Source organism: Ovis canadensis, chromosome 11 (genome assembly GCF_042477335.2).
Source record: "Ovis canadensis isolate MfBH-ARS-UI-01 breed Bighorn chromosome 11, ARS-UI_OviCan_v2, whole genome shotgun sequence".
Taxonomy (NCBI): domain Eukaryota; kingdom Metazoa; phylum Chordata; class Mammalia; order Artiodactyla; family Bovidae; genus Ovis; species Ovis canadensis.
Window position 1 is genome coordinate 52,148,627 of NC_091255.1, and position 15,145 is coordinate 52,163,771.

General features: G+C 42.5%; 1 long non-coding RNA gene across 1 annotated transcript; it reads left to right on the top strand.

The window, feature by feature from the left end:
- Positions 1–2,108: 2,108 nt before the first annotated feature.
- Positions 2,109–14,328, top strand: LOC138415230 (uncharacterized). The gene is made up of 2 exons (XR_011247160.1): positions 2,109–2,202; positions 13,343–14,328. It is a non-coding gene; the product is annotated as an uncharacterized lncRNA (long non-coding RNA).
- The last annotated feature ends 817 nt before the right edge of the window (positions 14,329–15,145 follow it).

A 15,145-nucleotide genomic window follows, 5' to 3' on the forward strand; every position in this document is an offset into this window, starting at 1 on the left:
CCTTCTGCCTCCTCTTGAGATTTCTTTCTTGTCAAGGACTGGGGATTTAGGCCCAGTGGTCTAGCAGTTAGGACTCCTGGTCAGGGAACTAAGCCAGCTGCTGCTGACTGCTGTTTACCGCAAGCTACTGTTCACTGCTGCATGAGTCCAGAATCAGTCTTCCTACTCAGCGTCCATTCCAGGCTCTGGAAGGAGGATGGGAAAAATCTCAACTCCTTCCTTGTTAAGAAAGGATTGATTGCCTGTGGGTTCTGGCAGCTGGGAGGTGGGTAGGAAGACACAGAGCACAGATGGAGCTGGATATCTAACAGGGAGAAGGGGGACTTCCCTGGTGGTCCAGTGACTAAGGGTCTGTGCTCCCAATGCTGGGGGCCCGGGTTTGATCCCCAGTCAGGGAACTAGACACCAAATGTCCCAACTAAGACCCAGCGCAGCCTAATTAATTAATTAAAATATCTAAAATAAATAAGTAAATAAAGGCAAGGGAGGGGACAGGACAGGCCCCAAGGGGAACCTGAAAGTGACCCTGAATTTGGTCCCCTGGAATGAAGAGAGGGGAGGTAAAGTATCGGAACACTACTTTTTTTCCTTTTTCTATTTTCTCTGAAAAATGAACCAGGAGCTGCTCAGTACACAAAACCTAGAAATATGGAGGGATAAAAAGGAAAAAACATATCACTCATTGTCTCACCGCTACCCAGAGACCATCGTTACTGCATTTTGTTGTTTCTGTCCAGTTTTTTTTCTCCATATCACTTGCCGATGTGTTTTTAACAAATTATTTTGTCATACAATTTTATATCCTGTTTTTCATACTTAACTATTATATCATTAAGCATTCATGTTTTTGCATAAGGTTTTTACAAACATTTTCTAAATTAAAGTTTATTGGCTGCATAATATTTTATGTCAACTTATTTTAATTCCCTCTCACTAGATACTTGTTTCTCTTTTTGCTATTATAAATAACATCGTGGTGAATCTTCACACACTGCTTTGTCTGCATTTGGAGATTTCTTTCAGAAGGATTTGCTTATATGGACGTGCCAGGTCAGAGGGCATAAATATTTTGTTAATTACTGATACTCATCGCTGAACAGCTTTCAGAAATAGTAGAACCCATTTCAATCCCACCAGGGCCTGTCAGTCAGCATTTCTCAAAGTCCTCAATAGCCTCCACCCTTGCCCCTGTGGCTTTAGGAGGAGAAACCACTTATAATGCCCCAGAAGTGAGGGCCAAGGGGGCTGGGCAAGGTGGAGCCGATCTTATGATTCTAAGGAAACTCACCAGAAAGTGGCAGCCAGTGCAGGGTGGGAGTGGCGGGTGTCACATGGGGAGCACATCTTACCTTTTCCAAGTGGAAAGGGAGCCCCAGGTCTGAGCTCTGGGGACTCTGCCCAGGATCCTGGCACAGTGTGTGCCCAAATATTGGGGGAGATAGGAAGCAGTAAGTTACGGATGGTCTCAGAGAGACCTCAAAATTTCCTCCAAAGCAGGCTCCCCCCCATGATAAATCCCTCAGCTAGAGGCTGGTGAGAACGGGGGCTTCTCAGGAGGGAAAGAACCTTCCTGCCCTCTCAATCTGTCGCCTACAGCAGCCAGAGCTTTGGTGGGGACTCAGCCAAGTCATCACAGGCCCACCCCTTGCCTACTTTCAGACAGTGTTTCCACTAAAGAGATTTTATGTTTTTAAAAAATTACTTATTTATTTGGCTGCACTGAGTTTTAGTTGTGGCATGCAAACGTTCAGTTGAGGCATGTGGGATCTAGTTGCCTGACCAAGAATCAAACCTGGGCTTCCTGCATTGGGAGCTCAGAGTCTTAGCCACTGGACTGCCAGGGAAGTCCCAGACTTTATGTCTTTCAGAGGTAAAACTCTCTCCAAGGTAGCCTAGGATTGACATCCTCAAGATTCCAAGTTTCTATGGATTTATTAGAAACTTGAGCATCCTTCACAGACCCTGCCACACTGACCTAGCTCCCAGCACTGTCACAGAGCCAGCCTGGGCAGGGGAGGAAGTCCAGCTCCTCACCAGCTGTCACTCTGCAGTCCCTCAGCTTGATATAGCTTGGTTCTATATTTGTACACCCAAATCTTCAGCTCTGTGAGCTACGAGAGGCCCTTGAACAAAAGAATTGCAACAAGCCGCTGTTCACCCATCCTGAGAGGAAGAGTTTCCAGCCTGGGAACCTGCTGAGAGGTAAAAATTAGGGGAATGTCAACATGGCTCATGTTCTGTTTTGTCAAATTGGGACATTAACTATAATAATCAACTATCCTTTATCATCTCATTTGTTTCTTTCAGAGAAATATTTTAACACCAAAAAGAGTATTGATGGTGAAAATAAATGATTTAAGATTTAGGTCCTTCCCTAAACTACCCTTCTACAAAGATTGAGATGCTGTGATCCTAATCCACTGAAGCCTGAAGAGATTTTCTATAGTCTTTCTGTTACAGAAGGGGAAGGGTGAAGAGAGATAAATTAAGAATTTGGGATTAACAGATACACACTACTATATAGAAAAGAGGTAACAAGGATTCACAGTATAACACAGGGAACTATGCAGCGTTCAATATCTTATAATAATCTAGAATGGAAAAGAATCTGAAAAGAACATATATAATATATAGGAAATTGATGTTATACAGGGAATCCAAACACCTTCTTCCAACAACACAAGAGAAGACTCTACACACGGACATCACCAGATGGTTGACACCGAAATCAGATTGATTATATTCTTTAATACAGTCAGCAAAAACAAGACTGGGAGCTGACTGTGGCTCGGATCATGACCTCCTTATTGCCAAATTCAGACTGAAATTGAAGAAAGTGGAGAAAACCACGAGACCATTCAGGTATGACCTTAATCAAATCCCTTATGACTTCACAGTGGAAGTAAGAAATAGATTTAAGGGACTAGATCTGATAGACAGAGTGCCTGATGAACTATGGATGGAGGTTCGTGACATTGTACAGGAGACAGGAATCAAGACCATCCCCAAGAAAAAGAAATGCAAAACAGCAAAATGGCTGTCTGAGGAGGCCTTACAAACAGCTGTGAAAAGAAAAGACAAGAAAAGCAAAGGAGAAAAGGAAAGATATACTCATTTAAATGCAGAGTTCCAAAGAATAGCAAGGAGAGATAAAGCCTTCCTCAGTGATCAGTGCAAAGAAATAGAGGAAAACAATAGAATGAAAAAGACTAGAGATCTCTTCAAGAAAATTAGAGACACCAAGGGAACATTTCATGCAAAGATGGGCTCGATAAAGGACAGAAATGGTAGGGATCTAACAGAAGCAGATAGATATTAAGAGCCAGCCTGGGCAGGGGAAGAAGTCCAGCTCCTCACCAGCTGTCACTCTGTTAATAGATATTAACAGAAGATATTAAGAAGAGGTGGCAAGAATACACAGAAGAACTGTACAAAAAGGATCTTCACGACCCAGATAATCACAATGGTGTGATCACTCACCTAGAGCCAGACATCCTGGAATGTGAAGTCAAGTGGGCCTTAGGAAGCATCACTATCAATAAAGCTAGTGGAGGTGATGGAATTCCAGTTGAGCTATTTCAAATCCTGAAAGACCATGCTGTGAAAGTGCTGCACTCAATATGCCAGCAAATTTGGAAAACTCAGCAGTGGCCACAGGATTGGAAAAGGTCAGTTTTCATTCCAATCCCAAAGAAAGGCAATGCCAAAGAATGCTCAAACTACCGCACAATTGCACTCATCTCACACGCTGGTAAAGTAATGCTTAAAATTCTCCAAGCCAGGCTTCAGCAATACGTGAACCATGAACTTTCTGACGTTCAAGCTGGTTTTAGAAAAGGCAGAGGAACCAGAGATCAAATTGCCAACATCCGCTGGATCATGGAAACAGCAAGAAAGTTCCAGAAAAACATCTATTTCTGCTTTATTGACTATGCCAAAGCCTTTAACTCTGTGGATCACAATAAACTGTGGAAAATTCTGAAAGAGATGGGAATACCAGACCACCTGACCTGCCTCTTGAGAAACCCGTATGCAGGTCAGAAGCAACAGTTAGAACTGGACATGGAACAACAGACTGGTTCCAAATAGGAAAAGGAGTACGTCAAGGCTGTATATTGTCAACCTGCTTATTTAACTTATATGTAGTGTACCTCATGAGAAACGCTGGGCTGGAAGAAGCACAAGCTGGAATCAAGATTGCCGGGAGAAATATCAGTAACCTCAGATATGCAGATGATACCACCCTTATGGCAGAAAGTGAAGAAGAACTAAAGAGCCTCTTGATGAAAATGAAAGAGGAGAGTAAACAAGTTGGCTTAAAGCTCAACATTCAGAAAACTAAGATCATGGCATCCGGTCCCATCACTTCATGGAAAATAGATGGGGAAACAGTGGCTGACTTGATTTTTCTGTGCTCCAAAATCACTGCAGATGGTGATTGCTGCCATGAAATTAAAAGACGCTTACTCCTTGGAAGGAAAGTTATGACCAACCTAGATAGTGTATTAAAAAGCAGAGACGTTACTTTGCCAACAAAGGTCTGTCTAGTCAAGGCTATGGTTTTTCCAGTGGTCATGTTTGGATGTGAGAGTTGGACTATAAAGAAAGCTGAGCGCCGAAGAATTGATGCTTTTGAACTGCGGTGTTGGAGAAGACTCTTGAGAGTCCCTTGGACTGCAAGGAGATCCGACCAATCCATCCTAAAGGAAATCAGTCCTGGGTGTTCATTAGAAGGACTGATGTTGAAGTTGAAACTCCAGTACTCTGGCCACCTGATGTGAAGAGCTGACTCATTTGAAAACACCCTGATGCTGGGAAAGATTGAGGGCAGGAAGAGAAGGGGACGACAGAGGATGAGATGGTTGGATAGCATCACTGACTCGATGGACATGGGTTTGGGCGGACATGGGTTTGAGTTGGTGATGGACAGGGAGGCCTGGCATGGTGCGGTTCACGGGGTCACGAAGGGTCAGACACGACTGAGTGACTGAACTGAACTAATGCTGAGAAGTGTCCCTCATCTTCAATTTCCTGGAAGAGTTTATGTATAATTGGTACATGTTTTATATGTTTGGTAGAAATCATCGTGAAGACATCTGGGCCTAGAATTTTCTTTGTGGGAAGGTACAAACTAGACACTATTGCTCATCGCTATTTTACATAAACAACATTAACTTGGATTCTTACATATTAGCTTTTCTTTTTAAAACATCATGTAAATGGTAAAATCTGTCAGTTTTTATCTGAAAAACTCTATCAAAATTCTTGGAAGGATTTTGTTGGGTATACAGTCCTAGGTTTACAGCCATTTTCTCTCGGCATTCTGGAAATACTATTGTTTGGTTTTCTAGCTGTAAGTGTTGCTGGTGTCAGACTGAGCAATGTGCTCTTTTTTTTTCTCAGACTGTTTTTCTATTTCTTTTGGTGTCCTGAAGTTTTACTCCTGGCTGCAAACTTCAAATTTTAAAAATATGTATATTTACTTATTTGTTTGGCTGAGCTGGGTCTTAGTTGCAACACCAGGGATCTTTCTTGTGGTATGCAGGATCTTTTTAGTTGTGGCATGTGGGATCTAGTTCCCTGACCAGGGATTGAACCCAGGCCCCCTGCATTGGGAGCTCAGAGGCTAGGCCAGGGGCCACCAGGGAAGTCCCCAAATTTTTCTTGTTTGGTACAAATCCTTACATCTGTGAGTTCATATATTTCATCTGTTCTTGAAAAATATTTATCTTCAAATATTTTCTGTACTTCATTCTTTTTAAAAATGTCTCCATTGATCAGGATAAAAAATTTTAGACCTTACCTTTATACCTGCTTTTACCTTCTCATATTTCCCTTCTTATCTCTCTGTTATTCATTCTATTTTTTCAGCTCTATCTTCTAGTTTAGTACTTCTTAAACTTGAAAATGCCTATTAATTGCCAAAGAATCTTGTTAAACTACAAAATCCCTAAAAATATATATTTGTTTGGCTACACTGGGTCTCAGCTGCAGCACTCAGGACCTTCGATCTTCATTGGGGCACACAGAATTTTAAGTTGCGGCATGTTAGCTCCTACCTGTGGCACGTGGAACCTAGTTCCCTGACCAGGGATCGAATCTGGGACCCTTGCATTGGGAGTGTGGAGTCTTAGCTACTGGACCACTAGGGAAGTGTCTAAAATTCAAATTTGATTCAGTAGTTTTGGATAGGGCCTGAGAGTCTGCTTTTCTAACAAGTCCCCAGGGTGATGATGCTGCTAATCCAAGGACCATACTTCAGGGAGCAGCTTTTTTATTCATTCATCTCTTTTCAGCTGTGTTTGATTTGCTGTTAGCTCCCTCCGATTAGTTTTTGTTTTAATCATTGTATTTTTTTTTATTTCTATAAGTTCTGGATGGTTCTCTTTCAAAATTGACCATTCTAGTGTCTTGTTGCTTGTTAATTTTTATAATGCCATCTTTTATTTCATTAAACATTTACACACATGTGGTTAGTTTACATTTTGTGGCTAATATCAGAAGTCCTTGGACCTATAAATATATTGTTTATCTTGACTGTTGCGCATGGTGGTCTGTTTCTCTGTGTTTTGTGATCTCACGTTGTTGAGCTTGTGTTTGGATGAACCTATGGAAAATCTGGAGGCTGAAATTGAGGATACTTTCTTCCAGAAACAATTTGCATTTGCTTCTGTCCAGAGAGGTCCAGAATAGGATAGCAACTTGGGACCAGGTCCCTAACATACCAGAATCTTAGGTTGCCTTACCTTGACCCTGGGTTAATATCTAACTTACCAAATGTGATGCTAATATTGGCATTTGCCTTTAGCACAACTCCACCTTTCCTGTCCATTCACCATGCCCAAGAGGATTGTTTTGTTTTGTGGCCTCTTTGAGATTTCCCTTCCCACAAGTCCCAGCAATGCAATGAAAATTGTTTCACATTGGATCTCATTGTTTAAAAGCATAAGGCTCCCCTGAGTTTTGATGTCTTAGTGATTTAGGGCATAGAAGCTTAATTCATATTTTGAAGCAGATCCCTAAAACCTTGTCTGTATTTTCAAAACAACTGAGGATTTGTAGATATGAAGATACATGCAGAAGTGTACATGATGAGTCATGTCTGACTCTTTGTGACCCCTTGGACTGTAGCTCTTCTGTCAATGGGATTTCCCAGGCAAGAATACTGGAATGAGTTGCCATTTCCTCCTCCAGGGGATCTTGCGAACCCAGAAATCAAACCTGCCTCTCCTGCATTGCCGGCAGGTTCTTGACCACTGAGCCACTGGGAAACCCATGAAGATAGGTAGGGACCAGTCTGTAGCAGCAAGTACAAAGGGAAGGAAGAGCAGCTGGAGAGTGAGAGAAGGTTATTTTTTGTTTGCTGTGCTGGGTCTTCGTTGTAGCATGTGGGCTTTGTTGCCCCAAGGCATGTGGGATCTTAGTTCTCAGTTCCCGTACCAGGGATTGAACCCATGTCCAATGCATTAGAAGGGGGATTCTTTACCATTGGGCCACCAGGGAAGTCCCAAGAGAATTTGTTTTGCACATAACTTCTAACAAATGCTTGTGAACGTGCCTTAGCCATGCCCTGTAAGTGTCAAAATAAAGAGCACTCTAAAATTTAAAAATTAAATAAATAAATAAAAGCACTAGGTACCTTATTCACTCCACCTGAACTAAAACCCTGACTCATTTTCCAGGCACCACGTAAGGTCCTTTAATTTTTGTGCAACTCTAGGAAAGTGAAGAAACTCTCCAAAATAGGGTTGAGATCTCATTTCTTTCCACTCTGATGAGCAGGGATTCAGGGAAAGATTTTATTCAGGTTAGAAAAATAATGCAGTGTTTCTTAACATTAGTGTGTGATGAAATAAAATTCATAATCACCACAACACAGTAAAGGATAATCCTTAAAAGTAGATATATTCAGCTTAATGATAAACTTTCCTTTTGTTCTTAATTTTCTCATCTTGCTGCCAGTGAAATGGTCCACAAACCAACACTTGAGTACTAATACTACACAGCATGAGGGCAGGTTTATGGGAAACAGCAGAGAGAAAGGAAGACCTCTTTCTGGAAGGGAAACCAAGCCCCGATAAAAATAAAAATGGGTGGGAGCAGGCTGAAACACTCAGATTATTTGTGAAATTGTCAGGCACTGTGCCAAGACTTGCACACATGAAATAAGAGAGGAGACAAATATGAACACCCAGATACTGCCTACTCCTTGGTTGGGGACGGTGGTCAGAGGTGTACACTCATGCCTCACACCTGGCATATTTGGTCCCCACAGTGCACTGCGGCTCCAGGATGGCATTTTTCGAGGACATTCCGCTGCTCCCACGAGCTAGACTCCTGCCAACTGAAAGATGTCCTTGGTTAAGTGGGTTCAATGAACCCTCTTAATCGTCAGCTCCATCTTCAGGCAACTGTCCATACACCTCCCCCCAGGGCTCCCTTCCTGATGGCTTTTCTGCTTGATTCCTTAGCCTAGAATAATTTTTCTAATTCACTCATGGCTGAAGTCCTGAAAATGGCTATTGTTATTCATAACTATTACAGTCATTATTGAAATGAACAAGTAGATTGAAACATCTCTCTAGTTGACTGGACCCCTCCCTGGTGTGGGGATGTAGCTGGGAGTGTTTGTATGTGCCGTTAAAGTTTACCTAACTTGGGCCAAATGTAACTTTATCCTTTTGTGTTGTCCCAGAAAGGTCATACTTCAAGGTGTTTCTAAGTCCTTCTTCATGAATTTATGCTGAAGTTTTATTAAGTTATATGGTAATAAAAATAATGAAGTCTCTGTTCCTAACCAGTTTCAGAATTCAGAACTTACACACCCCGGGTCTACTTCCTCCCTGTAAAAGAGAGACATCACACTGCATGTTATAAAACCCTTTCCTGTTCAAAAGGACAGAGATCATTGCCCAACTCATAAATATTTAAGGGAAGAAAATGTCTACAGATGTCAGCCGATTGTTTTTATTTGTTCAAAGAAATGGTTTTCGCTTGATTATAATTGTATATATTAAGGCTTTGTGCCAAAGGACAAGAAAGCCTGGCCTCTGCCCTCTAGGAACTCTTAGTTATGGGGAAGCCAGAAACCATATAAACAATGACCACAGAGTCCAGATGGAGTGGATGGGGTTCTTGGAGGGTCACAGAGAAAGTGAACAGCAGGCACTTGAAACTGTGGCTTTGGGTCTTGGAAATTTTCTAAGGGACTTAGAAATTCTAAAGTTCTTCCAGGGACTTTCCTGGAGGTCCGGTGGTCAAGACTCCACACTCTCAATGAAGGGGGCATGAGTACAATCCCTGGTCGGGGAAGTAAGATTTCACATGCCACTCGGCACAGCCGACAAAAAGAAAAAAAAGAAGTTCATGTACGTGGAGATATGTCTCATGAGCAGTTGCAGATAGGGTTTGGGAGTCTTAAAGTATAACTGAAGCACACAGGGTAACTGCGGCTGTGGATCCACTGGCCCAGGACCCCATGTAGCAGAGAAGAAACGAGAGCTGAAGGCAGTATAACATTTCAGGGGTTGGTTTATGGGTAGTCTCATTTCTTCCCACTGTCTCTCTTAGAAGAACACAGCTTCATCTTCTGCATTAAGTAAGTATATGGAGACACACCTTAACCCCAACAGGCCATAAGAGGGGCAGTATCTTAATCCAGGAAGTCTGGGTATCTTAAGTCTGGCCCCAAACCAGGGTGGACTGACAAACGGGGAGGGACACTCCCTAACTGGGACGTTTGTGACTGGAAGGTAGAGGGGAATCAGTTCAGTGACCTGTGCCTTAAGCAAAAACTCCAGGACCACCATCCTCCCCTCACATATGTGCATACACACTCGGAGCCAGGATTCTGGAGTAGAAGAAATTCAATATCAAAAATACCAAAATACTTATCCTTTTCCAGGGTACAAGCATTCATTCATTCACTTAGTAAACATCCCCGTATGTTTAAGAGTTCACTCCAGCATCAGCACCTCTTGGAAATGCTTTTTGATGCCCCCATGGGTTGATTGAGTAGCCATTTCTTGGTGCTCCCATAACAGCTTCTCATTACAGAGTGCTAATCAGGACCTTCTTCCTATCCACTGCCTTAGACTCTGGGCCTCTGGATGTAGGGACCCTGTCTTGATCAATGGTTCTCATTAGATGGTTGTTGAATGAATACATCCACCCCAACCTTATCCATGGTTTTGATTACCTGTGGTCAACCATGGTCCAAAAATATTAAATGGGAAGCTCCAGAAATAAACAATCTTCAAGTTTTCAATTGCATGCCATTTTGAGAAGAGTGATGATGCCTGTCCCAGAGTATCTTAGCTGATAGTCATTAAGTAGCCTTCTAAACTAGATCGACTGTCTTGCTACCACATTGCTTGTGTTTATTTTTCTCCAAATCACCCCAAAGCATCAGAGAAGTGATGCTGGTTATTCAGGTTTGCCACAGAGAAGCTGTAAAACATTAATGCTTCCTTTAAGTGAAAAGGTGAATGTGCTCAACTTTAAAAGGAAAGAAAAAAAACAAACACTGTGGTTGCTAAGATGAACCTTCTATCCCAGAGATTGTGAAGAAGGAAAAAGAAATATATTCCAGCTTTGCTCTTGCACCTCAAAGTACAAAAGTTATGGCTACACTGCGTGATAAGTGCTCAGTTAAGATGGAAAAGGCATTAAATTAATACAATAAGATATTTTATGTATATGAGAGATCACATTCACATAACTTTTATTACAGTTGTTGTTAAGTCACTAAGGTGTATCTGACTCTTTTGCAACTCCATGGACTATAGCCCTCTGTCCATGGGACTTCCCAGGCAAGAATACTGGAGTGGGCTGCCATTTCCTTCCCTGGGGGATCTTCCCAAACCAGGAATCAAATCTGTGTCTCCTGCATTGGCAGGCAGGTTCTTTACCGCTGAGCCACTTGGGAGGCCCATTAGGATGAGTACAACTTCCCAAAGTGGTTTTTAACATGCTGAGTTTGAGACCCTCTGCTTTGAACACTTGCTAATTCACATGTGTTCCATGAAGAGTAGCACATGGGCGTGACCAGGAACTGTTTAGATATGCAAAATCTCTGGTCCCACGCAAGATCTACAGAATCAGAATGGACATTTATTACAGTACACTGATAAAATCATTTTACTTTATTATTATTGTTGTTGATCTCTTACTGTGCCTAACTTATAACTTGAACTTTACCATAGGTAAGTATATATAGGAAAAAATAGTATATATAGGGTTCAATACTATCACAGTTGCAGGCATCCACTGGGGGTCTTGGAACGTATCCCCCACAGATAATGGGTGACCACTGGACTTAACGTTCATGCTATAATTTTTAAAGGAACTGGATAATTTATTAGAAGGTATAATAGGGGGGAAAGTCTTGCACAATAGCAACCCCAGTGCAAAATACTCAGCAAAACGCAGGACACATATATAACTAAACCTAGCAAGGAATCTAATTCAAACTTTGAGATTTCACAGATCAGCAAAACTTCCAAAATATACATTATCAACTTGAGCATTCAGAAATAAGAAAATAATTCTAGGGACTTTCCTGGTGGAGGAACTTCTAAAAAAATTCTAATGTCAGAGCCCTTTTATAAAAGGAAGACCATTTTAACCCCAAAGAGTAGGGAGAGGAGAGAGAATCTTGAGACAAAGGGCAGTTTGTGTTGTTGTTGCTTCTCTGGACACACAGTGAGGCTGGTGGGACCTTAATTCTCCCACCAGCGGTTGAGCCCAGACCCGTGGCCGTGAGGCCACCGAGTCCTAATCACTGGACAACCAGTGAAGTGTTAGTCGCTAAGTCATGCTCAACTCTTTGCGACCCCATGGACTGCAGCCCACCAGGCTCCTCTGTCCATGGGGTTTTCCAGGCAAGGATACTAGGATGGGTTGCCATTTCCTTCTCCAGGGGATCTTCATGACCCAGGGATTGAACTTGGGTCTCCTGCACTGCAGGCAGATTCTCTGGACAACCAGAGAATTCCCAAAATGGCAGTTCTTTGAGAGGAATGAATTTCCTTTAATAAGAAAGTCACCATGTTGTCCTTTTTATCACATTGCCACTGCCTGGAAACACGCCGATCTAAACAGCATTGCCTAGCAGACAGGCCGCTGGCGACCCTGGGCTAGAGGGAGGCCTGAATATGTGGAGAGGCAGAACACAGTCCTGGATGGCAAGATTAAAGAGCCCTAATTCCTGCTAGATTGTTGTTCAGTCACTAAGTTATGTCTGGCTCTTTGAGACCCCGTGGGCTGCAGCACGCCAGGTCCCTCTGTCCTCCACCATCTCCTGGAGTTTGCTCAAATTCATGTCCATTGAGTCAGGGATGCTATCTAACCATCTCTTCCTCTGCCACCCCCTTCTCCTTTTGCCTTCAGTCTTTCCCAGCACCAAGGTCTTTTCCAATGAATCAGCTCTTCACATCAGGTGGCCAAAGTATTGAAGCTTCAGCTTCAGCACCAGCCCTTCCAATGAGTATTCAGAGTTGATTTCTTTAGGATTGACTGGTTTGGTCTCCTTGTTGTCTAAGGGACCCTCAAGAGTCTTCTCCAGCACCACAATTTGAAAGCATCAATTCTTTGGCTCTCAGCCTTCTTTATGGTCCACCTCTCACATCCGTACATGACTATTGGAAAAACCATAGCTTTGACTACAAGGGTGTTTGTCAGTAAAGTCACATCTCTGCTTTTTAATACCCTGTCTAGGTTTGTCATTGTGGATTATTTTAATGCAATTCCAGTTAAGATTGGAGAAGGCAATGGCACCCCACTCCAGTACTCTTGCCTGAAAAATCCATGTATGGAGGAGCCTGGTAGGCTGCAGTCCACGGGGTCGTGAAGAGCCGGACACGACTGAGCAACTTCACTTTCACTTTTCACTTTCATGCATTGGAGAAGGAAATGGCAACCCACTCCAGTGTTCTTGCCTGGAGAATCCCAGGGATGGGGAAGCCTGGTGGGCTCCTGTCTTTGGGGTCGCACAGAGTCGGACATGACTGAAGCGACTTAGCAGCAGCAGCAGTTAAGATCCCACTTGGAAGAAGGAATACTCTGACAAAATGAACCTGGAGCTTCCTCTTCTAGAATAAACAAGCAAGACTAAGAAAAAAAAATTAGAGAGTATCTTGAAACATTCCTTACGATTAGGTTGGTGCAAAAATAATTGTGGATTTGCATTGCTGAACTTTGCTGCTGTTTGACATTGAAATGCATTCTTGAATAAATGTGGTTATGTTACACATCATTTTAATGTGCATTTCCCATTTTGTGGGTCTTTTTTTTTTTTTTTTGCTAATGACATTACTTGCTGTTTATTTTACATTTGTTTTAGGCTAGAGGAATGATGTGAGACAAAAAACAAATTCAGGAAATCTTATCTGAGTTCAAACTGGGTCACAGAGCCTCAGAGACAACAAGCAACATCAACAAAGCACTTGAGCCAGGAACTGCTAATGAATGTACAGTGCAGTGACGGCTCAAGAAGTTTGGCAAAGGAGGCAAGAGCCTTGAAGATGAAGATCGCAGCGCCCAGTCATCAGAAGTTGGCAACGACCAATTGAGAAGATCATCGAAGCTGATCCTCTTACAACTACACGAGAAGTTGTCAAAGAATTCAGCGTCGACTGTTCTTTGGTCGTTTGGCATTCGAAGCAAATTGAAAAGGTGAAAAAGCTCCATAAGTGGATGCCTCATGAGGTGACTAAAAATCAAAAAAATGGTCATTTTGAAGTGTTGTCTTCTCTTACTCTTTGCAACAAACCATTTCTCAATTGGATTGTGATGTGCAATGAAAAGTGGATTTTATATGATAACTGCTGATGACCAGCTCACTGGCTGGACTGAGAAGAAGCTCCAAAGCACTTCCCAAAGCCAAACTTGCATCAAAAAAGTCATAGTCACTGTTTAGTGGTCTGCTGCCTATCTGATCCACTACAGCTTCTGAATCTCGGTGAAACCATTACATCTGAGAAGTATGCTCAGCCAATCAATGAGATGCGCTGAAAACTTCAATGCCTGCAGCTGGCCGTGGGCAACAGAATGGGCCCAATTCTCCACAACAACACCTGACCACACACTGCATAACCAAAACTTCAAAAGTTGAACTAATTGGCCTATGAAGTTTTGCCTCATTCGCCATACTTACCTGACTTTTCACCAACCGACTACCATTTCTTCAAGCATTTTGACAACTTTTTGCAGGGAAAACATTTCCACAACCAGCAGGAGGCAGGAAATACTTTCCAAGAGTTCACTGAATCCGGAAGTAGGGAGTTTAATGCAACAGGAATAAATAAACTTATTTCTCTTTGGCAAAAATGTGTTGGATGTAATGGTTCCTTTTTTGATTAATGAAGATGTGTTTGAGCCTAGTTATAATGATTATGAATTTCCCAGGTGGTGCTGGTGGTAAGGAATCCACCTGCAAATGCAGGAGACACAAGAGATACCAGTTCAATCCCTGGGTCAGGAAGATCCCCTGTAGTAGGAAATGGCAATCCGCTCCAGTATTTTTCCCTGGAAAATCCCATGGAGAGAGGAGCCTGGAAGTTTACAGTCTGTGGGGTTGCAAAGAGTTGAACACAACTGAACAACTGAGCATAGCACACGATATGATAAGAATCCTTTCTTCCCTTCGAAGCACAGGCTACTGTGCCAAGAGGGGAAAAGGATTAAAAAAAAAAACTGGCAGCAGAATTCCCTTTAGAAATTCAACTGTCAGGCTTCCCTTGTGGTTCAGCTGGTAAAGAATCTGGCTGCAATGTGGAAGACCTGGGTTCGCTCTCTGGGTTGGGAAGTTCCCCTGGAGAAGGAAAAGGCTACCCACTCCAGTATTCTGGCCTAGAGAATTCCATGGACTATACAGTCCATGGGGTCACAAAGAGTCGACATGACTGAGCGACTTAAAAAAAAAAAGAAAGAAATTCAACTGTCTTTATTAGGAAAATACTTTGGTGCCAATTTGGAGCTAAAAGGAAATTCCCTCCACCTGAAGGGTATGGGCAAAATAGACGGGCAGCAGCTGGCAGATTTGGCTACACATTATAATCACTAAATGGCAACCCACTCCAGTATTCTTGGCTGGAAAATCCCATGGACAGAGAGGAGCCTGACTACAGTCCACAGGGTTGCAAAG